The following is a 25,630-nucleotide window of genomic DNA, read 5'->3' as shown; positions in this document are numbered from 1 at the left end:
GGTGAGAAGAGGTAGTTGCGTGTGATAAATCTTGGTATTTTGATCTAACCATCGGCAAAGATTTTAGACCCTCATCAGCGTGTGTTTTTGGCACGCTGAATCACAGAATCAGTGTAAGATTGGTGAGAAGAGGGTGGTTGCGTGTGATAAATCTTGGTATTTTGATTTAACCATCGGCAAAGAGTTTCAAGTCGTTATCAGTGTATGGTTTAATACAGTGAATCATTCAACTTTTGTTTAGAAGATTTGAAGAAGAGATCAAGATAAGAAATCAAACCAAGGTGCTCAGTATCAAATATCATCAGAACGTCATCATTAGCACAATGTACATCAGCTTATAAGACAATTGCAAACATTAGCACAATTAAATGTTAAATTTAATTATAAGGAAATCATTCCCAGTTCTCCGATAATATAAGCAGTTGATTGAGAATCCAGTGCCTTTGTGAAGATATCAGCTAGTTGCTCCGAAGTCTTGACATGTTCAAGAACAACTTTTCCTTTTTCAACATTATCTCTGATGAAATGATGTCGGATTTCAATATGCTTTGTCTTGGAGTGCTGAACCGGATTTTGTGTGATCTGAATGGCACTGGTGTTGTCACAATATATGGGAGTCTTTGAGAACTTGAATCCATAGTCGAGAAGCTGATTTTGAATCCATAAGAGCTGAGCACAACATCTTCCGGCGGCAATATACTCAGCTTCTGCAGTTGAGATGGCTACTGATGTTTGTTTCTTGCTGGACCAACTGATGAGATGATTTCCGAGGAAATGACATCCACCAGATGTACTCTTTTTGTCTAAATTGCATCCAGCATAATCTGAGTCAGTGTAACCATAAAGTTCAAATGCTGAGTCACGAGGATACCATAAAGCAAGGTTTTGAGTTCCCTTTAAGTATCGAAAGATACGTTTAACAGCCATGAGGTGAGATTCCTTTGGATTAGCTTGGAATCGAGCACAGAGAATGGTGCCAAACATAATATCAGGATGACTTGCTGTGAGATATAGGAGAGATCCAATCATTCCTCGATACAGAGAGTGATTGACATCAGTTCCAGCTGGATCAGCGTTTATCTTATCAGTCTTGGACACTGGAGTAGAGGCTGGTTTGCAGTCACTGAGAGAATATTTAACAAGCAGGTCAGATATATATTTACTTTGACAAATGGAAATACCTGTCTTTTTTTGCTGAACTTCAAGACCTAAGAAAAAGGTCATCTTCCCCATCATGCTCATTTCGAACCTTTGAGACATGATCTCTGCAAATTCCTTGCTTAGTGTCTCATTTGGAGAGCCGAAAATGATGTCGTCGACATAAATTTGAACAAGAACCATGTCTGATCCTTTGTTTTTGATGAAGAGAGTATTGTCGATTGCTCCTCGTCTGTATCCATTCTCAAGCAGATATGATGTCAGCGTCTCATACCAGGCCCTGGGAGCTTGTTTCAGCCCATAGACCGCTTTGTCTAACCGATACACGTAATCAGGATGATCTTTGTCCACAAAGCCTGGGAGCTGATTTAGGAATACTTCTTCTTCTAACACACCATGTAGAAATGCTGTTTTCACATCCATCTGATAGACAATGAAGTTCATGTAAGATGCATATGCAAGAAACAGTCTGATAGCTTCAATGCGAGCAACTGGAGCAAAAGTTTCCCCGTAGTCGATGGATTCAATTTGAGTAAACCCTTGAGCTACAAGCCTTGCCTTGTTGCGAGTGATGATTCCATCTTTATCAACCTTGTTACGATAGACCCAACGAGTTCCAGTTATAGTTTTCCCGGATGGTCTTGGAACAAGAGTCCAAACTTTGTGCCTTTCAAACTCATTCAGTTCTTCTTGCATGGCTTTGATCCAATCAGCATCTTGAAGAGCTGCGTGTATTTTATCAGGTAAGATCATTGAAACAAAGTTAACATACATGCAAAAGTTATTAAGTGCACTGGATCTGGTTCGGACACCATCATGAATATTCCCTATAATTCGATCAACAGGATGATCTCGATGTTCAATAACTGATGCTGATTCAGGAGATATAGATGCTGACACATTATCAGTTTCAGGAGAATCTTCAGCTTCAAAGGTTTCATCAGCACTTAATGAATTGTTAGTGGCTGCAATATCTTGAGTCAAGGAGCATGGAAATGGAATGATAGGATCAGAGGAATCAGTCTTATCTTCTGTAGAAGATACTTCATCGAAGGGACAAGAGAGAAGTTCTTGAAAGATAGAAGGAGAATGAGAGACCTTTTCATCAGTGTATGATTCCTCATCAAACTTAACATGAATGGATTCTTCAATGCATTGCCTATTCACATGAAAAACACGAAAAGCTTTCGAAATAGAAGAGTACCCAACAAAAATACCTTTATCAGCCTTAGGTTCGAATTTGGACCTTGGGTCACGCTGATTGAGAATGTAACAAATACATCCGAACACATGAAAAAAGGATACATCTGGTTTTCGACCTTTCAGCATTTCATATGGAGTCTTCTTGTGAACCCTGTGAATTAAAGATCGATTCTGAGTGAAACACGCTGTATTGACAGCTTCAGCCCAAAATGACATAGGAAGACCAGCATGTATCATTAAGGTTCTTCCTGCCTCAATCAGTGTTCTATTCCTTCGTTCAGCAACACCATTTTGCTGAGGAGTACGAGGAGCTGAGAAGTTTTGCCCAATACCTTTGATGTCACAAAATTCTTCTAGAGTTGAGTTGCGGAACTCAGTGCCATGATCACTTCTTAGTTGCTTAACTTTAAGACCTGTCAGTGTCTCATTTTTACGAATTAGTGAGATGATCTCTTGTGTAGCATGATTTTTCTTCTTCAAGAAGGTTACCCAAGTAAATCGAGTGAACTCATCAACAACCACCAGAGTATACTTATTTCCACCTAGAGAACGAACAGGAATAGGTCCGAACAGGTCCATATGAAGTAGATAAAGAGGAACTGATATACTAGAGCACGACTTGGGTTTGAAAGAGGACTTGGATTGTTTTCCTTGTTCACAAGCTGAGCACATCTTGTCCTTTATAATGCTGAATTTTGGGAGCCCTCTAACTAGGTCTTGATTGGATATCTTGGATAGATTCTTGAAATTTAGATGAGAGAACCTTTTGTGCCAAATCCAACTAAGATTCGTCTGAGACTTTGTAAAGAAACATTGCATCAGTGTCTTGTCACTCGAGAACATGTCAAGAACATAAATATCATCTTTTCTACGAGCTGAGAGAACGATGTTCTTGTCAGTGTTTATAACTCTTCCTTCCTTCTTTGTAAAATGAACTTCATAGTCAGCATCACATAACTGACTGATAGAAATGAGGTTGTGTTTGAGACCCTTTACGTATGAAACGTTTTGAAAAATCACGTTATTGCATTTGATGTTTCCATATCCTTTAGTGAATCCCTTTCCATTGTCTCCATAAGTAACTGCAGGACCAGTTTTCTTAACATAATCTTCCAGGAGAGACTTTGATCCCGTCATATGCCTTGAGCAACCACTATCTAAATACCAAAGATGCTCTTGACCCTGCAGTACTGAGAAACTAGTTAGAACACACTGACCCATTCAAAAATGGGTCATTCACAAAGTTATTCGATAATAAGTTATAGCACTCCTTAGGAAGACATTTTAAAGAGTTTGACTTAAGAGACCATTTTTCATTCCTAATTTTAATATTCTCAGCTCTTGAGGATGATTTATCAAAAGAACATTCACTGATCTTGTGAGAGGAATTACCACATCTGTAACAAACTCTAGTACCAAAGTTCTTCTTGATGAGTAAATTTTTTGATTTAACACATTTTGACATGTAAGATTCATCAAGAGAGCTTTGAGTTCTTTTGTTTATTATTGAGTCACGACTGAATACAGTATCAAGAGAAGTTTGATCAGTGTTAGGTGTAACACTATCAGTATATAATTTTGACTCATTCACAGATGGATTGCAATCAGGGCAGTGCTTGAGTTGTTCATGAACAGCATGAAACACTCCATTTGAGATAGGAAAAGCAATAATATTCTCAGTTAGAGGGATTGGTCTAACAAGATGTCCAGGATAAGAGGTAGGATCAATTCCGGTAATTTCAACATTGCACTCAGTTATACCATCAGAATTGGTAATGCAATATTTATCAATTAAGCTTTGATTAATAAAAGAGTTACTGACAAACTTATTTTCGAAATTATTTCTCATCTCATTCATGGAATAAACCTCAGATCCCTTTTCTTGTGTTTTAAAAACTTTTTCAGCTTCTGCAAAATTACCCCCAAGAATTTTCTCACAAGAATGAGGAATTTGAGCTGAAATGATATAATTAGCATTCTTATGGGATTTTGCCCAAGTGTGAAGCACAGTTTGTTCTTTGATCAAAAGATTTTTAACATCATCAATTTCAGCAGACAAAGATGAGTTTGACAAACTAGTAATTCTGAGATTTTCCTGAGTGGACTCAATAATACTGTTTTTCATGGAAATATCAGTTTTAAGAAGATCAATTTGATTTTGCAAGTTTCTTATGGTTTGATTCTTCTTAGAATTAATGACGCCCAAATACTCAAACATTTTAATTTTTTCATTCATTGAATAGGAAATAAAGTTTTTAACCTGGTACATTGAAGAAGAATCAATGTTGTACTTCATGGAATTTTCAGCATCAGACATATCAGTGTCAAAAGTGCTTTCGTCTTTATCAGAAATAGTTGGTTCCACCATTTTGACCATTAGACACTTGACTTCATCATCTGATGATTCTTCATCAGTTTTCCATTTTTCTTCTTCAGCTACAAGCACTTTGTGTTCCAAGTTTTCAGCTTTCAGCTTCTCAATCAGCTTGTTGTACTTCTGCTTCCAGTATTCGTCTGATCCTTGTTTCTTTTGTTTACAATCCTTTGCAAAGTGATCAGTGCTTCCACAGTTAAAGCACTGAGTCTTCTCTTTCTTATCAGCACCAGTCCTTTTATCAGCTCCTGAACCTTTTGTGAACTTTCCACCTATCTTCTTTTGAAACTTAGAGAAGTTTTGACCTGATTTTTCAAAGGTTTTCACAATCAAGGCTGCACTTGCCACAACCTTTTCAAGATCATCAGTGTCAGTTTTATATGAGTCAATATCTGAATCACTCTCAGTGTCTGAATCTGACACCAACTTTTTGTTGGAGAATAAAGCTACAGAGGATTCACGCTGAGAATCTTTCATCAGTTCCTTTCTTTGAAGTTTTGATTCTTCATAGTATCGAAGATTTCCATAGAGACTTTGTAGATCCATAGAATTTATCTTCTCACTGTTTTTCAACATGTCAACATGATTTTCCCAACCTGCACCCAGTGAATCCAAAAACTTTTGCACTAGGACAGTTCTATGCTTCAACTGATCTAGTCTCCGAAGATCATTAACAAGAGTATTGAATCTGTTGAAAGTTTGAGTCAAGGTTTCACCTTTCTTAGCAAAAAAATGTTCATACCTTCGATTAAGATCATTTATTTGAGTAGCCTTGACTTCTTCAGTTCCTTCAAAGGATACAGTCAGAGTGTCCAACATCTCCTTTGCTGAGATGCAGTTTTGAACCAACCCAAAGATATTGTATGGCAGAGAATAGCTGATTGCAGCACGAGCACGAACATCTAGACCATGTTTTCTCTTGTCATCTTCCGTCCAGTTCTCTTTGGGAGTTTTCTTCATAGTACCATCAGGAACATTGTTTTTGAGAGGCTGATACATCGGAACATAAGGACCTTTTTCAACGATGTCCAGCATATCTTCATCAACAGACTCTAATGCATATAGAGCCTTTATTTTCCACATAGCAAAGTTCGTTTCATCGAAAGGAGGGATTTTAGCAGAGGGATTATTTGATGAGTTTGATGAAGAAGAAGATGAAGCCATTTGTTTGATAAAAGAAACCCGCTCTGATACCAATTGAAGAGACCTTAAGATCAATCGATATATCAAACAAAGACAATGAGTAAGAACAAGAGAAATTCACGAAGAAAACTTTCACTAAGAAAGATAATCTCACAAAGAGATTATCGTGTGCACAAAGCGACAATTAGGGTTTGTAAAAGACCACATCTTTACAAACCCGTACAAAAGACTATATAGAGCAATTATAGACAATCCCTACAAATCAGGGATATTACAGCTAACTTATACATGATAACTATGGAAACAAGATAAATACTGAATCTGTTACATCAAATACATATACATTGAGTAAACTAAGCTAATATAGACACATCGGAAATATGTTAGAGCTGACTGATACACGTGCTGACGCTGAGTTTATTTTAAACATAATCATATTTCAAGGTTCGACCTTACAGTTACTTCACACCTTTTTATGGTGGAAATTAGTGAATCGTTATTCACCTACCTTCAAATATTTTATAGCTTGGATTATGAAATCCCTCTTCTAAGTTATAAAATATTGTGTTGGGTCCTAGCCTTAATATTAAATTTGGTTGTCTTGTTAACGAATATCTTGATATCTAATCTAAACTTTTCTTTCTTCTTTTTCAGATGTCTTCCAACAATGTTGCTTCTAGCTCAAACCCTACTGGCTCCTTCTCTCTCATGAACCTTTATGGGAGAGTCATCTTTGATGGTTCCAACTTTATGGATTGGATCCGGAACATCAAGATGGTTACTTGTTACGAGAATAAGGAATATGTCATTGACAAGGAGCTTAAGGAACTTGATGAGTTGTTTGCTACTCCTGAGGATATTGCTGAATTCGGGACTCATGAGAGAGATACCACTAAAGTGGCATGTATTATGTTAGCCACAATGACAACCGAGATCCAAAAGTCCTATGAGGACTATTACCCTTTTGAGATGCACTGGGACTTTATGGACCGATACCATCAAAGTGCTTGCCAAGATAGGTATGACATCATCTCCTCCATGATAACAACCCGAATAAAGGACGGTGAACCCATCATGGGCGACATACAGAAAATGCAAAGGTATGTGGACCGTTTGCTGAAGCTAAATGTGAACATCCCCGAGGAGTTGGCAATTGACATCATTTTTCACTCCTTACCTTCTTGTTTTGATCAATTCCGAATGACATACCACATGAACGAGGAAGTTACACTCAGCAAACTTCAAGGACTCTTGAAGACCGCCGAAAGTGGTCATAAGGTTAAATCAGTTGTTACCACTCCTTCTCCTACAGCGGCCCTTGTCTTGGTAATCAGGTAAGGAAAAGGGAAGAAGTGGAAGAGCCCTTCGAAGGGTACCAAGGGAAATTACCTTGATGACTCCTCTTCAAGTGTAACCAAGAAAGGTTCTGTCACTCCTTCTGCCAACCCAAAAGAGGTTGAATGCTTCTATTGCCATGAAAAGTCGCACTGGAAGTGAAACTACCCAAAGTACCTGCAAGATGTGAAGGATGGGAAAGTGAAACCTAACCATGCAGGTATTTACAATATATTATCTAATAACTCACCTTATTCTAATTCTTGGGTCCTTGATTCAGGTTGTGGTATTCATATATGTTTTGATTTGCAGGGACTAAGAAGAAGTGAGAATGTAGAGCATGGGAAGATAAACTTGATCATGGGGAATAGGAAAGCTTCACCTATCACCAAGATTGGAGTTTATTATTTTTTGCTAATCAGTAGGTTAGTGTTAGATTTGAATAAATGTTGTTACTCGTCTGAAATGGAGAGAAATATTATTTCCTTTCATGGTTTGTACAAACAAGGGTTTACCTTTTCTTTTGATAATGAATGTGATGGTATTAATGCTTTCTTTAATAATGTGCTTTATTTTAAAGCATTACCTTGTGATGGTGTATATGAAAATGTGTCAGTTGTTGATAACCTAGGAAATAATGTGTTGTTTATTGATTCTTCTAATAGCTTGGATAAAGAATCATTATGGCATTGTCGTCTTAGACATGTAAGCAAGAAACGCATAGGCCAACTCCAAAAGGATGGAATTTTGGAGTCATTTGACATAAAGTTAGATGATAGTTGCGAATCTTGTTTGCTTAGGAAAATAACAATGTCACCCATCACTGGTACTTGTACTAGGGGTAAGGGTTTGTTGGATCTCATACATACTGATGTGTGTGGACCCTTCAGAACCACCACAAGGGATGTTAACCGCTTCTATGTGACTCTTATTGATGATTATATTAGATATGGATATGTCTACTTAATCAAGCGTAAGTCAGAAACCTTTGAAAAATTTCAAAGAGTTTAAACAGGAAGTGGAGAATTAGTTGGGTAGTAACATTAAGATGCTTCGATCCAATCGAGGTGGTGAGTATCTTAGTATAGAGTTCCTTGACTATCTTAAGAAATGTGGGATTGTCTAACAGATGACACCTCCTAGGACACCACAGCTTAATGGTGTGGTTGAGATGCGTAATCGAACCTGGTTGGATATGGTTCATTCCATGAAGAGTCAAGCTTCGCTACCAATCTCATTTTTGGGGTGTGCCTTAGAGACTGCTGCCCATATCCTTAATCTAGTCCCTACGAAGAAGGTTGCCAAAACACCTCACGAGATGTGGATTGGAATAGTTCCCAATCTAGACCACATCAAGATTTGGGGTTGCAAGGCTTTCGTGAGGTGCGAGACTCACTATAAGCTCAAACCTAGAAGTGAGAGGTGTATTTTTATCGGCTACCTATAGAAATCCTTTGGTTACCTTTTCTATAGACCCAGTGATAATGTGGTCTTTATAGCAAGGAGGGAGTCTTTCGCGAGAGAGAGTTCATAAGCCAAGGAAACAGTGGGAGGAAAATTGACCTTGAATAAATTCAAGAGTCAATTGGTGAAGGAACCTCAAACCCTAGCAGTCAACCTGAGGAGGAAACTTCTGTTGATCCGACTGATGAGTATGTACCTTTGAGGCGTTCCACGAGATTTAGGAATGCACCTGAGTATTACTATGGTTTCCATATTACTACAGAAGGTGATACACTTATCATTGATGATACACTGGTAGATCTGGATGAACCTAACAGCTACACGGAATCCATGGCAGTCCATATGGCTGCCAAATGGAAAGAGGCTATGGAGATTGAGATACTGTCCCTGTATGACAATCAAGTTTGGAACTTGGTTGATAATGTACCAGGTCATAAGACAGTCGGGTGCAAATGGATCTTGGAGAAGAAGACCAACATGGATGGTAATGTACACACTTATAAGGCTAGACTGGTTGAAAATGGCTTGTCTCAAACTCTAGGAGTTGATTATGATGAGACCTTTTCACCAATACCGAAGATTAAGTGTATTAGGGTTATGCTAGCCATTGTTGCATTGCATTATATGAAATATGGAAAATGGATGTCACAACCGCTTTCCGTAATGGAAAGTTGGTTAAGGATGTTTACATGAGTCAGCCAGAGGGTTTTGTCGGTACAGAGTACCCTAATAGAGTGTGTAAGCTTGAGAAATCCTTTTATGGATTGAAACAAGCACATTGCAGATGGAATCTTTGTTTCGATGAGAAAGTAAAAGAGTTTGGCTTTTTGTGGAGCGAAGATGAATCTTGTGTATATGTCAACGCTAATGAGAGTATAGTTAGCTTTTTGGTATTGTATGTGGATGACATACTACTCATAGGAAATGACATCCCAACTCTGCAGGAAGTAAAGGCCTGGCTTGGGAAGTGTTTCTCTATGAAGGACCTTGGAGAAGCTGCCTATATCCTAGGGATAAGGATTTTGAGAGACAGGAGTAAAAGACTAATTAGACTTAGTCAGAGTACTTACTTGGATAAGGTGTCGAATAGGTTCAGCATGCAGAATTCCAAGAAAGGAGAGTTACCGATCTAGAGTAACGCCAGATTAAGTAAGACCCAGAGCCCAATTAAAGAGGCTGAGATAGCTGAGATAAGTCAAGTACAATATGCTTCTGCTATAGGCTCGATCATGTATGTTATGACTTGTACTCGTCCTGATGTGGCCTTTGCATTGAGCATGGTTAGCATATATCAGGGGAATCCTAGCAAGGCTCACTGGACTGCGGTAAAGAACATTCTCAAGTACCTATGGAGGACTATGGACTAGGTCTTTACCCTCGGTGGGAGTGATGACTTGAGAGTCGTAGGGTATAATAATGCTAGCTTCCAAACTGATAGGGATAATTTACGCTCTCATTCAGGTTGGGTCTTTACCTTAAACGGAGGAGCATTTACTTGGAAAAGTTCCAAGCAGGAGACAGTGGTTGATTCAACTTGCAAATCAGAGTATATAGCAACAAGAGAGGCAACAAGGGAGGCTATATGGCTAAAGAACTTCATTGGAGACCTTGGAGTTGTACCAGCTATAAAGGAGCCTATAGAAATTTTCTGTGATAGTGAAAGTGTAGTTGCCTTAGCCAAGGAACCAAGGAATCACGGAAGATACAGACACATCGACAGGAAATACCATTTCATCAGACATAGAATAGAAGAAGGAATCCTCGTGGCAAAAAGGTATCATTGGATGAGAACCTATCAGATCCCCTCATGAAGGGACTGGGTAGGGTTTAACATCTTCACCATGCAATGAACATAGGGCTAAAGGATGATATAGTTATTAGACTTATCCAAGTGGGATACTATGGGATTAAGTGTCTAAGTTCGTAACTATTTTTGGAATGTACTTGCCCGGTTGGCATGGTCCATTTGGGTTGCATGGCATTGCAACACTTGGATAGACTAAATGAGAGAAAGGAAACTTATGGTTTATTAATATATTATAAGTTCTAATGTATTAATAATATTATTTAATTAGTATTGATCAAGAATTAATTTGGAATTAATTAAGTGATCAAAAAGAGACTAACTAAATATATGGGTCTGATTGTGTAAATCATCCATTCTTTTATAGTGGGATAATGATCCATGGTTTATTGAATTGGGCTAAAACCCATAAGGTGATCCATGGATAGTTCATGGGAGGTTATAAATCCATGGTTCATGGAATATTAAAAGGAGTGTACATTAGGGTTTACATGGAGTAACCCTACATGTGGCACACTATATAAGAAACTCCATAGCAAGCAAACTCGAAACTAAGAAGAACAATAGGGCTAGCCGATTTTGAGTGTTAACGAACTTCTCTCAAAGTTATTATAAGTTTTGTGGTGTTGTGTGAGACATTTGAGGCATCACACTTGAGGTGCTAGGCTCATAAGGTTCTCAAGCAATCCAAGCAACAAAAAGGTATGTTCTTCTACTAGGATTTATGTTTTAAAGTTCCTCGTGCCATGCTAGTTAGTTTAAGAACCTTGGAAAATCAAATTTACATGTATCTTAGTAAAACATAGATCCAAGGTTTCTAGGGTTGCATGTACACCTTAGGAGTGTTAGAATGCTCAAAACCCTTCAGATACATGGCGCCGTAAGATGTTGACACATGACACCACAAGATGTTGACACATTGTAAGAACTATAAGGGGGTGATGTGGACAAATTGTGACCTAACATATGGAAACTAGCAAGAAACCAATGGAACTTCATCATTCGTAAGCATGGTGCACCCCACAAGGGTGCACAACACGCCCTCTCTATCCTTATAAAAATAAGTCATTTTCCAGCCCTTTTCCTCTCATATTTCACATCCTTTCTCTCTGAATCGATTATTTTCTCAATGAATCATATTTTATTAGCATTTGGTGTATCCGCGTAATTTTCCAGTTTTGCTAGAAACTTTGTAAGTTAAGCTACACTTGTTTATCTTTAAGTCTAAATTTGTTTAAGTTTATTGTCATTATTATGAACCTATAAATAAGATTTATCAGTGATTCCATGTAATAATACAAATTGATCTACTTATGGACGATATCAAGGCTAAATTTAGTGAGGTGTTTAAAGTGAGATTTACACACGGTATACTCTGTAGACTAATCAAACCCTACCTCTAACATGATCTTACATGGTTATTCCTTATTCGATAGATCTTGAGATAGACATTGAGATTCTTATGTAATCTAGGATATTGTTATTATAGTCGCGCGATGTAAGACTAAGACTTAGTGGTATTCAAATCTAAGTCTTTGAAAAGGAAAAGAAAAGGTGCTACACGAATCGCTATCCAAATCACAAGTCATCCAAGTGAGTGCATAGTTACTATCATCTTATACATACATACATACACACATACACAGACACACACAGACACACACACACACACACACATATATATATATATATATATATATATATATATATATATATATATATATATATATGAAGTATTTAACTTCTTAGAAGCTATGTGTGCCTATTATATGTATTTGCAATACTTGTACTAAATATGGCTTACTTAGTTAAATTATATTTTGATAGAATATTGAGCTATTTATTTTATCATACCTAAATCATATTGGGTAGTGAAGGGTCAAGGAAAGTAAAATATGATGTCAGGTTGAAATTAACATTGTATTGTTGTACTACTAGGGATTAGCCATCTAATAGGATATAGAGGACAAAAACAGAATATTCTACACAAGTCTGGTGAAACACGGACAGGCAGGCAACATGTTGGTGTTTATAATCCATACACAGGCTGGTTTACAAATTATAGGTGTTAATCAACTAAACATAGACAGGTCTTCGACATATAGATGCTAAATGGACCGTACACAGGCAGGTCTTCGACCTGTAGTTCATAAATGAACCACTCAAAGGCAGGTTGATGACTTGTATATGTTGATGAACTATATATGCATGTAGGTAATCTGCTTAGCCCATGGTTTCCTTATGACATATATTACTAAGGAATCCCAAATCGATATTGTCTACTTAGTGATCCTTCAGGATAGGTCTCAAGAGATAGTCATCTTAGGACCAGGGAGTGAGAATAACAGGAATAGACAATCGAGTTATTTGTTGGAAGCAAATATACAAAGTCAAATATAACATTGTGTGTTGAAAAACCTATCTACTCAACAGGCTCCTAATCTTGACCCACTCAGTTTATTTGTATCACACGTAACAATACGAATGTTCAGGGATATATTGATGTTTGACTCTACCGAGAGATTTAAGGAGATTTAGGCAATCAAAAAATTTGATGTAAGGCTTATAAACACTAGTTTATTTTTTTGTATATATATTTCTGTATCGGTTATAACATCCAAAGCTTTTAAATATTAATGAAAAATGTTTCTTTGAAAATGTTTTTCATATTGATATCATTTCATATTAATAATGTTTTTTGGAAAGATTCAATACTAGTAAAAGAACTCATTTTAAATAAGCATAAAGAAAAAGTTTTTAATTGGCCATAAAATTAGGGATGTCATAGTTTGTATCAAAGCAATACTTTAAGCATATTAGGAATTTTGAGGATTTCTAGACTTCAACATAGAATGCTAAATGATGATCATGAGGTGTGTACCTATTTTATTTTAGGTTGTATACCTAAATTGAAACAAGAACTAGAATACTTTAGGATATGTGCCTTAATTGCTATTATGTGCTAAAAGATTTATATTATAGCATGCCTTAGGTTACCAACCTAAATTGCTATTACTTGACTAGATCTAAGGTCTATAACTAACCTTAATTTAAAAATTTTATGTATTTGGGATTCTAAACATATAGTTAATATATTCTAATTGGCATATGACGTTTTGGAGTGATAAGGCGGATTATGTGTCAAAACATAACTAAAACCTTCTCTATCATAATATACTTGTATCTCAATACATTCAACGCCTGCTTTGGTGGACATAGAATTATGGTGAGAACACGTAGAGGACTGAAAAATGATAATGAAAATCAACAGCATAAACCTGAATGTATGATTGAGCGTACACTAAGAGTCATGCCAGTAGCTGATCCAATCATGATGGTAGGAATTCAAGCTATAATTCAGGCAATACTAGTTGATTAAATAGAGGAGACAAATAACTGCTCCAAGGGAATAGGAGAGAAGTCATTGAACGGATTCTTGAACGGGTATTGAATTAAGGTCAGTTTGAAGAGGGAAGCTACAATAGAAATGTATATTAAGTAGAATAACGAGTGGTTAAGAGGAACCATCTAGAGGGAAGGATCGATGCGAGCGAATGCAAGTACAAGGACATTACGACTTGCAGACCATTGGATTTTAAAATAAAAGAATATCTAATTGGAGTTACGGATTGAATTTATGAGATGGATTTAGCCTTCATAATGTGTTGTTGTAAGGGAAAGTTGAAAAACAACTTATATTGTGCGACAATTTAGGGGCAGGATTGTTCACAGGTGGACTAAGTTATGAAAGATCATAAGCCCTAATTATACACTACAGTTGACATGGATAGAGTTCTTGGTTCACGTTAAATGCTAGTTCTGCTAGGCCTAAAACATGCTAGAGTTAGTGAACCAGTTCCTAACACTGAAGAAGAGAAACATGTCCATTGATGAGTATACCAATGCCTTCATAGACAATATAAAGTTTGATTTGTACCTTATACTCATCAAACTTACAAAAATCAATAAGTATTTAAAGGGACCACCATGGGAGTACTCAGTACCAATACGTCAGGCACCTACTCTTGAGGTAGCCATTTGGGTTTACAAATCTATTGAAGACATGTTCAAAGGAAGAAACATTAACAAGCCTGATGTTCGTGAGAAGGTGAAGAGTTAAGGATTCTCAAAATCCGATAAGAAGAGTGAATTCTCAAAGTCTGGCCCCAACACTAATAGGAATGGGAATAGAAATGAGGCTAAGTGATGTGAAAAATACAAGAAGAAAAACTTTGGGAGATGTATCAATGAGGTTACTTGCTTCAATTATGGAAAGACTGGACACTACGTTAGCATCTACACAAAAAGCCTGTGTTACAAGTGTGGAGAAGTAGGGCATCTCAGGAGTCACTGCCTAAAGAAAATAGAAGTTGCAAATCCAAATATGCCACCAAAACCAAAGTCATAGGCATTTCAGATGACCCTAGACACAATAGATGTTGAATCAAGTTAAGAGAAGAAAGATACTTATCTGGAAGTAGTCATCCCATATAGATATTATTAAGTTATGTAGCCTGATGTAATAGGAATGGAGTATGGAGAACATGAAAATTATTATAATTTTTTTCAAAAGTTATAAAATCCCTAATTATGTTATATTATTCAATGTGTTAAGCTGCAATGTGATTTTCTTGTATGGTGAATTGGGGACTAAATGACAATTCCTGGGACGATTATGAGTAGGTGTGAAAAGTAGTAACGACCTATACCATCAGAAGCACAAGACTCGTAATTGTAGTGGGAAATGTCGCGAGGTTACTAAGACGCTAGTAGTTGAGTTTGTTTCATTTATTTTCGTCATTACCATCGTTTTGGTGATGAATAAGGAAATAAATATAGTTCCAACCGTAGTGGTCATAACAAAACGAGTACAATTAAGATAAGTTTGTGAAGTAAATTAATCGGTTCAAAAAACCATGTTTGACGTAGTATCTGACTTTTGTCAAAAGATAGTCGAAGCGATTGACAGAAGTATTGGAGGTGTCATTAAAGACTAAGCAACTTATAGCTAGAAATTCTACCTGCTATGATATTGTTGTACAACATCACAACATGATGGAAGCTCTCTTTCATGATATATATATATATATATATATATATATATATATATATATATATAGACTCATAGAGATCTGATTCTAACCATTACGTCATACGCTAGAACGTTAGTAGAGTGTGACCATTCGGTCAATTATGGAAGCCAAAGTAAAAATCTTAACCCATTTTGAGAAGGAGTACAGTCTTCGATGATGGTAGAGATTGTAACTCAAAGGCAAGGACTGAAGGTCCACCATGTAATGAAGAGCAGGTGCAAGTTTGAGCACTACCAGTATTTGAGAATTCCAAGATTTTGATAATCATTTGGAAGGAAATATTAGTTGCATTTTTTGCAGAAAGGATGAATAATGATGTTTTCTCGAGTACCAAACAAGATAAAAACATGATTTAGGATTGTGGGAGCACAGTGCATTGACAATCCTTTCTTAGGATGGAAAATTGACTTGTGGGAGAATTATCTAGCCTTATATTTCTTATGAGTCCGAGACATAATCATCCTAAGGGGGGATAATTATAACGCCCACCATTTCGGGCTAGACATTTAAGATATAATAAAAAAATCTTAGCTAAAGTTGAATTACTCGTAGCGATTATCTCATGGATACAAAGAGCGCTTAATTCCGACTTCATATGAAGAAATTATTGTTCTTCATAGTTTCACGATCAACCTGACACTGCTCTGCTAGTCATAAAAAGCGAATCATAGATATCTTGCTTATTATCCTAAGTGATCTTAACGAAAATCTTAGTAATCGAAAAAGAAAGAACATACATATTAAGAATGCCTAAATCAAAATTTGTATGAGTAAGTTATGATTTTTCAAAGTTTAATTATACTCTTGTATGACACAGAAATTGAAATTTAGATTGGTTGTGTGTTAACCAAAATAATCTAACCAAGTGTTGAAGATCACGTAAATATGAACCCTTCGATATAAAGACAATCAAGAAAGGAGTTCATATGAAAAAGTTATGATTTTCACACAGACTTTAACAGTCTAATCTCTATAAAAATATGTATTTAAAATAGAGTGATAATTAGCTATTGAGACATTATGAAAGTTGTATAGGTCATCGAGGGGATTTCATGGATTTCAATAATGTCAAAAATGCAGCACGTATGACAAAGTTATATTTGTTCGAAGATTTCAGGAAATTACATGATGATGATGAAGTGGCACCACCAAGAGGCACCACGTGGCAAAGAGAGCAATAGGCACTTCCACCAACTAACTTATGTGGCACCAACTTAGCAAGACACGTGGAACCACAAGATGTTGAAACATGGTAGGTTCTAGAAGGGGGTGATGTGTGCAAATCATGACATGACACATGGCAAGAAACTGATGGAATTGCGTCATCCTTAGGCATGGCATGCCTTAGAAGGGTGCGCGGTACACCCTATATATCCCTATAAATAGAAGTAATTTTCCAGCCCTTTTTCTCACATGCTTTCTCTCTAAATCAATTTTATTCTCTTAGAATATGATTTTCATAGCTTTTGGAGTACAATAGCGAGGTTCTAACATATCTAGGAGCCCGAGGAAGAAGAGATTTTAGGTCCAATGTTTGCCTGTGCAATTTTCTAGTTTTCACTAGAAACTCTGTAAGTTAAGCTACACTTATTTTGCTTTGAGTGTAACTTATATTTAGGTTCATTATCATTATTATGAACCTATAAACAAGATTTATTAATGATTCCATGTCATAATACTGATTGATCTACTTATGGGGGTGATGTTAAGGCTAGATTTAGAGAGATGTTTAAAGTGGGTTTCCATACAATATACTATGTATACGAAATGGACCCTTCCTTTGATACGATCTTTCTTGGTTATTCCTTATTTGATCAATCTTGGTGTAGACATTGGGATTATTGAGGAATCTAGGCTATCGTTATTATAGTCGCAATATGTAAGACTGGACTGAGTGATATTCAAATCTAGATCATTGGAATGGAAAAGCTATGGTGCTAGGCGAAGCGTTGCCCAAATCACAAGTCATACAAGTGAATGCATATTTACTTTTCATTTTACACATAGATATGATGTATTTAACTGCTTGAATGTTATGTTTTTCTACTATCTGTATTTGCAATACTTGTGCTGAATATGGATTACTTTATTAAATATTTATTTTGATAGAATACTAAGTTGTTTATTTTATCATTTGTAAAGTATGTTGGGCAGTGAAGGTTTAAGGAAAATAAAATATGATGTGAGGTGGTAACCATCATTATATTGTTGTACTACTATGGATTAGCCATACATTAGGATATAGAAGACAATCACAGACTATTCTTGACAATTCTGGCGATACATGGACATTCTTGAAACTGATTGATGTTTATAAGCCATACACGGACTGGTTTACAACCTTTAGGTGTTAATCAACCAAACATTGGTAGATCTTTGATCTATAGATGTTAAACGGACCATACATGAGCAGGCCTTCGACCGGTAGGTGATAAATGTATTACACAAGGGCAGGTCTAAGACTTGTAGATGTTGATGAACTATATACTCATGTGGCTAATCTATTTACCCAATGGTTACCTTATTTACATATATTGGTAAGGAAATATTAAAGCGATATTGACTACTTAGTGATCCTTTAGGATAGGTCCCATGAGATCATCATCTTAGGATTAGGGGTGAGAATAACTGGAATGGGTAATCGGGTAATTTGTTGGAAGAGAAATATACATACAAATTAATTATAATATTGTAGGTTTAAAATCCTATGTACTCAAGAGGCTCCCAAGCCTAATCCCCTTAGTTTCTTTGTATCACATGTAATGGTACGAAGGTTTGGGATATATTGTTGATTCAATTTGTCGAGAGATTTAATGAGATTTAGGCCAATAAATAATTTGTGTAAGGCCTGAAAAGACTAGTTTATGCTTATGTTTCTGCATCAGTTATGACTTCCTAAGCTTTTAAATATTAATGAAAAATGTTTTTTTGGAAATGCTTTTGATGTTGATATCATTTCACATTAATAATGTTTTGGGGACAAATTTTGCACTAATAACATAATACTCTTTTAAAATAAGAATATAGAAAAAATTAATTGGTTGTAAAATTGAGGATATCATAGTTGGTATCAGAGCATTAGTTTACATGAGCTTGGAGTTTTGAGGAATTCTAGACTTCAACTTTGAATGCTAAGTGATGATCATGAGGTATGTGTCTATTTTATTTTAGGTTATATACCTAAATTGACACAAGTACTAGAATACTTTAGGATATGTGCCTTAACTGCTATTGTGTATAAAAGGATTTATGAAGGATTGTATCGATCGGATACACTCAATTATGTATAATGAAGAACAAACAAAGAACAAAGAACAAGATGATCACAAATATATTTTCACTAATAAAGGGGATTCTCACAAAGATGATACCAAGCTCTATAAGGGGTTAACCCTAATAGTACAATATTTACTGTTATAGAAAAGGAGATCCCATTATTTTAGGGATGTATACTAATCAATGTAAATGTATGATCCTAATCACTAAGATTACAGATTAGACATCTATTCTATATATACAACATATATCTACCTAATATACATATAATCACTAGTATCATTAGGTACACACTAACGATGACCAAGCTTATACTAATGTAGGTACTGGCATAGCGCATGTTGTGTGTTTAACTCATCAGATAATAAGATGTGACCTTACAATCTCCCCTTATATGACGAAGTCAAAACTAATCTTCAAGGGAATTATCAAAATCATCATTGGAAAACTTTTCAGCTTTTGGAATAAGGAGATAATGAATGCTGCCCCTGAGAATAAGAATTTTCTGACATTTTGAAATTATCTCCCCTTGAGAAAATGAAGGCGTCTTGAAAATATCCCCCCTGAGAAGATGAATACTTATGATAATATGATCTCTCCCCCTTTTAACATCAACAACATTGTATTATGAGAGGAAACGGTCTACATATCATAGTTGCATTATTAGTAGATCAAGGTTGCAGCTGGTGAACAAGTAAGATTAAAATGTCTCCTGATAACTTGTGTTTTTGCTATCATTCACTAACATAGTATTGCAAACTCTCATCAACGCATGGCTTCATACGCTGAATTCTTAAGTTCATTTATTAGAAGAATAAATGGCAAGAATGGGATGATATGTATAACGCATTTCAGTACATAATGTATCCATCGGAAAAGAATGTCAAAGTTTTATCAGTGTATGGTAAATACAGTGAATCATCAACTTCATTATATAGAAGAATTGTTGGGAGAGAATGGGTAGTTGCATGTAATAAATCACGGGACATGATATACCCATCGGCATAGAGTTTTTCAAATTCTCATTAGCGTCGGGCTTCATGCGTTAAATCTTAAAATTCTAAAGAAGAATGTATGGTGCGAATGGATTGTTGGATGTGATAAGCTATGGTACATAGCCTAACCATCATCATAGATTTTTCAATATCTCATCAGCGTATGGTATGTTAAGTTGAATCATAATGCTTTTAAGAAGAATTTAAGGGAAAAATGGAATTAATGTGTGTGATAGCCTATATTATATAGACTACCCACCATCAAAAAAAATTGAAACTCTAGTCAGTGTGTGGTATATCACAATGAATCACTAAGTTTTATTGAGAAGAAGTTAAAAGAGATAATAGGGTGTTTCAATCATGCTCAGGTGAGATCAGCATGAACCGGAAACAACATAAACTTATCAACGAGAAGTGGTTTATCCTCTATATCATAAAGTTAAGTTGCAGTCTCTAATTTAACATTCACCACCAATTCATTTTAAGATGGTACAAGACAAAAATGGTAACGAGATGATAACGTGAGAAATGGTCAACAGATGAATAGTTAAAATAAGGAATCTACAATATTTTTAGAAGACCTAGATGTAGCCTTTTCAGGAGAATCCTAAAAAGCGATACTAAAAATCTTTTGATTTAAAGGCTCATGAATCAGTTTCCTTTCTTCAAGATATCTACCCTTAAACACTTTCTATAAAAGAATACACAAACATAGTAAAAAGAATTAAAACAAAACACAATTCACAATATACAAAGAGAGTGAATTTCTTTAATTGATGAAGTATTGTAGATAGATTCTAAGCTTCATGTTTACCAAAAACAAAGGAAGAACATGAACTAGTATTTGTAACCAACAAGTTAATGGGATCTAATATGTGTAACCATCAAGTTGATAATATTAACATGAAGGCGCTCGAGGTTTTACTAGATTATGATTCAATAGATGGAATCAAGACTCATTATATTGATGATGAATTCTTTCATCCATAAGAGTGAGTGGAGGAGAAAGAGGGTATTGGCTACAAGAAGAAGACTTGATGCCAACTTCCGCCTTTACAATCATAGCATTCAGAACATTCTTCAAGGCCCCAGCTCTTTCTAATTTCATACAAATAATGATGTAAATCAACTGTAGAAAAGAAATAGATAGACCTGAAAGAAAAACAGAGAGAGAAAGGAAAGAAAACACTTGTAAACATTTGATATAAAAGTTAAGCAAGCTATGTAAAATCCTTTGGTAAAAGAAAAATAAATATAGTACTTGTACTTTTTTGGTGTTTATGAAAGAAAATAAAAGCAAGATATTCAAAGAAAACAAAAAGAAAATTATGTCATTGAAAGCATGCCAAGATCAACAATCAATTTATTCAACCTCTTCTCATCCAATGCCTTAGTGAAAATGTTAGCTAATTGATCAGTAGATGGAATGTAGAACAGCTCCACTTTGCCTTTTTGAACTATATCTGTAACATCCCGAAATTCAGGTAAAGCTATTTAACCCTTCCCTTTTGTCAAGTTGTCAAGATTAGTCCATTGAGTGAGTTCTTGTAGCAAATGAGTACGCTGGGCGTACTAGGGAGTACGTTGCGCTTACTCATGCGCTTAAGTTGGACGCGGAATCACCTGGGTACACTGGGCGTACATAGGGTTATGCTGGGCGTAGCAAGCCCAGATGCAAACCCTAATATTTGGCTTGTGCACTATATAAGGGATGCTAAGGATCATTTCACAGCCACCATATCAGATAGTGAAACCCTAAGAGAGCCTTCCATCGTCCTTGGCTTAAGTGTGAGTGTTTTGGAGCTAAAAGTGGCTTCGTGTGTTAGTGAAGAAGAAGGAGAGGAGCTTGTGGAGGCTAGGGCTTGAAGTGCAAGTTTGGATCTAAGATCTTCAGAGGAAGGAGCTTCATCTAGAGGTATAATGTTCAAAACTTTCCTCTTTATTTGGTTGATGTTGCATGGACCATTCTAGGGTTAAAAGTCCCAAAGGTGGAGACTTTATGAGTGTAATGGACTCCATGGACCTAGATCTGTCCCATTTCAGTGATATTTGTGTTATAGATCCATAAAAATCCCAACTTGGTCGTTGTTATGGGGTCATGCTTGAGTTATGAGCTTTCGAGGGTTGGAAATGAAATGTTATGGGTGTTAGTGACTTGTCAAGCCATGAAAAGGCTTAAAGTCACCAACTTTATGCATTAAGAGGCTTAGGGATTGTCAGATCTAAAGGTTGGACGCGTGTCTTAATTGTTTAAGACCCCAAAAGCGAAGGAGCCTGAAACTGGGAGTTACGCGAGGCGTAATCCCAGTACGCATGGTGTAGGGGGTAGCGTTCCCCATTTCTGTGAGGTCACCGGGTATGCCCAGCGTATAGGTTTGGTACGCGCAGCGTAACCCAAAGAGTTGACTTTTGTTGACTTTAGGGTTTGGTCAATGTTAGGGTCCTTGAGCCATGAGAGGGGTAAAATGGTCTTTTACCCTTCTAAGAGTGCTAAGAGAGGGTATAGTCTAGCCTTGAGAGTTGTATTAATTAGAGTGCTAAGTCAATGTGATTACGAGGAGGCTAGACCAAATTTTACCGAGTTTGAGATTACCGAGTTACCCGAGGTGAGTCTTCTCACTATACTTTATTAGAATGCTAATTAGAGTTATGTGATAGAGTAATTGTATGTTTTTGCATGATGAGATTTCTATGTGGTTTATGCTATGTATGTTATAGAGTTACAGAGTTAGGACCATAGGGTCCACAAAGTTAGGACCGAAGGGTCCACAGAGTTATGGCCTCGAGTGGCTATTATGTATTATATGTGGTATTTTGGGGAACTCACTAAGCATTTATGCTTAGAGTGTTGTGTTATGTGTTTCAGGTACCAATGAGGATTGCGGGAAGGTGCCAACTTGATTAGTACACACATGAGGAGTTTTTACATATTATGATCGTGGGATGCAATGTTATGGATTGTTATGTGATACAATGATATTTTTATAACAATTATGAATGAATGTGTGTGTTTTTAAAATGTGATTTTTTTTTAATTTGGGTTTACAATATCCTTGATAAAGTGATGAAAAATATTGATGTGCTTGGTCTTATAATGTTGCACCAAATTTTGACTCATTTGGATGACAGTGGTGTTGTCATAGAAAATGGGATTCTAAGAAATTGAAGCGATAATCTAAGAGTTGATTGTAGATCCAAATAATCTGAGCACAACAACTTCTAGTAGCTACATATTCAGCTTTAGTGTAGAGAAAGCCACTGATATTTGCTTCTTAATAAACTAGCTCACAAGTCTATTTCCTAGCATTTGAGCTCCTCTTGAGGTACGCTTTCAATCAATGCCACACCCATCATGATCAAAGTTAGTAAATCCCACAAGCTTTAAATCAGAATCACAAGGATACCATAACCCAAGATTTGGTGTATGTTTCAAGTATTGAAAGATCCTTTTTACAACAAGAAGATGGGATTCCTTTGGATAGGATTGATATCGAGCACAAAATATGGTAGCATAAATGATGGCAGGGCGACTGGAAATGATATACAGTAGTGATCCTATCATTTCTCGATACAGGGTTGCATTCACATCAGTGCTAGTTGGATCTGCAGATATAGATGGTGATGAGGAAATTAGAGTCTTTGTTGGTTTGCTATCAGAAAAACCAAATCTCTCCAGTATATGAACAATGTATTTTGCTTGAAAAAAAGATTCCATCTGTGAGTTGTTTAACCTGCAAACCGAAAAAGTAAGTTAGTTCACCCATCATGCTTATTTCAATTTTCTTGGTGATTACTTCAACAAATCAGAACTCAGCTTCTCATCAGTGGATCCGAAAATGATGTCATCAACATACACTTTACCAAGGATAATTTAAGATCTTGATTTCTTAATGAACAAGTCGTTGAAAACTTTTCCACGTTTGTTGTGACACTTATTTTCTTGGATGGGCCAATTTAGGGCTTCATGTGGGAAAAAGGTAGATTTTTGGAAGAAATAGAGTCTCATGACGTGACCTTCGAGTGGTCATGACATGACATTGGTTAAAGTGTAAATTGTCTCCGAGACTGATCTCTCGACATGAGGTATATAGACTCACGACATGAGAGTTGAAGCAGGCCAGACCTATGATCCTTTAGGGTTTCCTTTGTATATAATCCTCTCTAAGCCATTACTAGGGGTTCATTTTCAGCCACTAACACTCTTTCACCTCCAAAAACCCTAACACTCATTGCTTGCTTGATTCTTGAGCTTTTTAGAGCTTTTCTTGGTTTGAAGAAGAAGAGAAGAATAAGAACAAGAAAGTTTTCTTTTGGTGGAGCTTGTAAGGAATCAACATTATCATCACCTCATATTATCTTTAGACCCTTGTAAGTGTCAAAACTTCCACCTTTATAGTTTCATATGGATAGATCTAAGTTTTATCCCACTTTTCTCTTTGTTGGGCAACTTTGAGTCATTGGAAACCACAAAGTTGGCAAATTTATGGGTTTCAAGGGTCCTTAGAGTGCCATGAAGTTTAGATCTAGTGAATGGTTGGGTTTTGAATCTGTGCATGAAATTTGGATGTCCTTTTATACCTTTTTGGTCCCAAATGAGATTTGGACATGTAGTAGACCTTCTGGAAAGTTAATGTAAAAGACTTAGTTCACTAAGGACCTAAACATTTGGCTTTTTGCTTCAGACTGTGCTCATGATGTGAGACATAAGTCTCACGATGTGAGAATGGACAACCCTATTTTCTTTTGAGATTTTAGGGATCACGACTTGACAGAAGGCTACTAATATCATGAGGTCCGCCCTAGTAATCTTCATGTCTTAGTTGGTTGAGTTGAGTCGATATAAGCTAGAATCAGGCCGAGTGGGCTCTCACAATGTAACCAAGGGCTTGTCATGACATGAGTTTAAATATTGACATTATGAGTTATTGGTCAGTGAGATTCGAGAATATTCCTTATTCAAGAGTTTAAGAGAGTTCTTAGAAAAGGAGAGTTATTCTTTAAGACCCTTTTAGTTCAAATTTGAGAGAAGATTATTCCTTGTTAGAGATAGAAAGATCAAGATGCAGATGATCAAACATTTCAACTTTTTCAATAGAAGAGTAGTTCGCAATGTTTTTTACCTAATACATTGGGGCTGAGTCCCAGTCCTAAGATTTAGAATGATTTATGGCTTGAGATAGGTTAGCATCAAAAGTATTGATGTTGTCCCCTGATACTTCATCATGAGACTTGTTAATTTGAGCAATAAGACACTTACCTTTGGTAACCTCATCATCAGAAATCCCTTCCCTATCGAAGTTAGCTTATAAGGTCTTCATCATCTCTTGTGCAGTTGAGCATCTTTGAACCAATCAATACATATAATATGGAAGAGAGTTTCCAATAGAAATCTATTCCTTCACGTCGAGGTTTGGAATTGTCACACCCCGAAAACCTACGGCGGAAACGTTTCCGGGGTTGACTCCAAGTTGAGTATCAAATACAATGCACATAGTAAAGAAGTAATCACAAAACATTACATTACATAATATTGTTTACATCTGTTTGCAAGTAAAGTTGTACAAGTGTTTTATACATATATGATATGAACAAAAGTAAAGACGAGTCTTCGGGACGCTCCGTCTTCTCCAAAACGTTGTGATGTACCTGTCTAATGCTGACGTGAGAATACAAGCAGTTTGAAAATCAGCATAAAGCTGGTGAGTTCATAAGCAGTTTAGTTTTGAAAAGAACGAGTTTCCTTTGCTTTCTGAAAAAGTTGTTGATCAAGAAAATCCCATATTTT

Source organism: Lactuca saligna, chromosome 5 (genome assembly GCF_052625555.1).
Source record: "Lactuca saligna cultivar CGN05327 chromosome 5, ASM5262555v1, whole genome shotgun sequence".
NCBI lineage: Eukaryota > Viridiplantae > Streptophyta > Magnoliopsida > Asterales > Asteraceae > Lactuca > Lactuca saligna.
Note: the sequence above shows the minus strand (reverse complement) of the source record.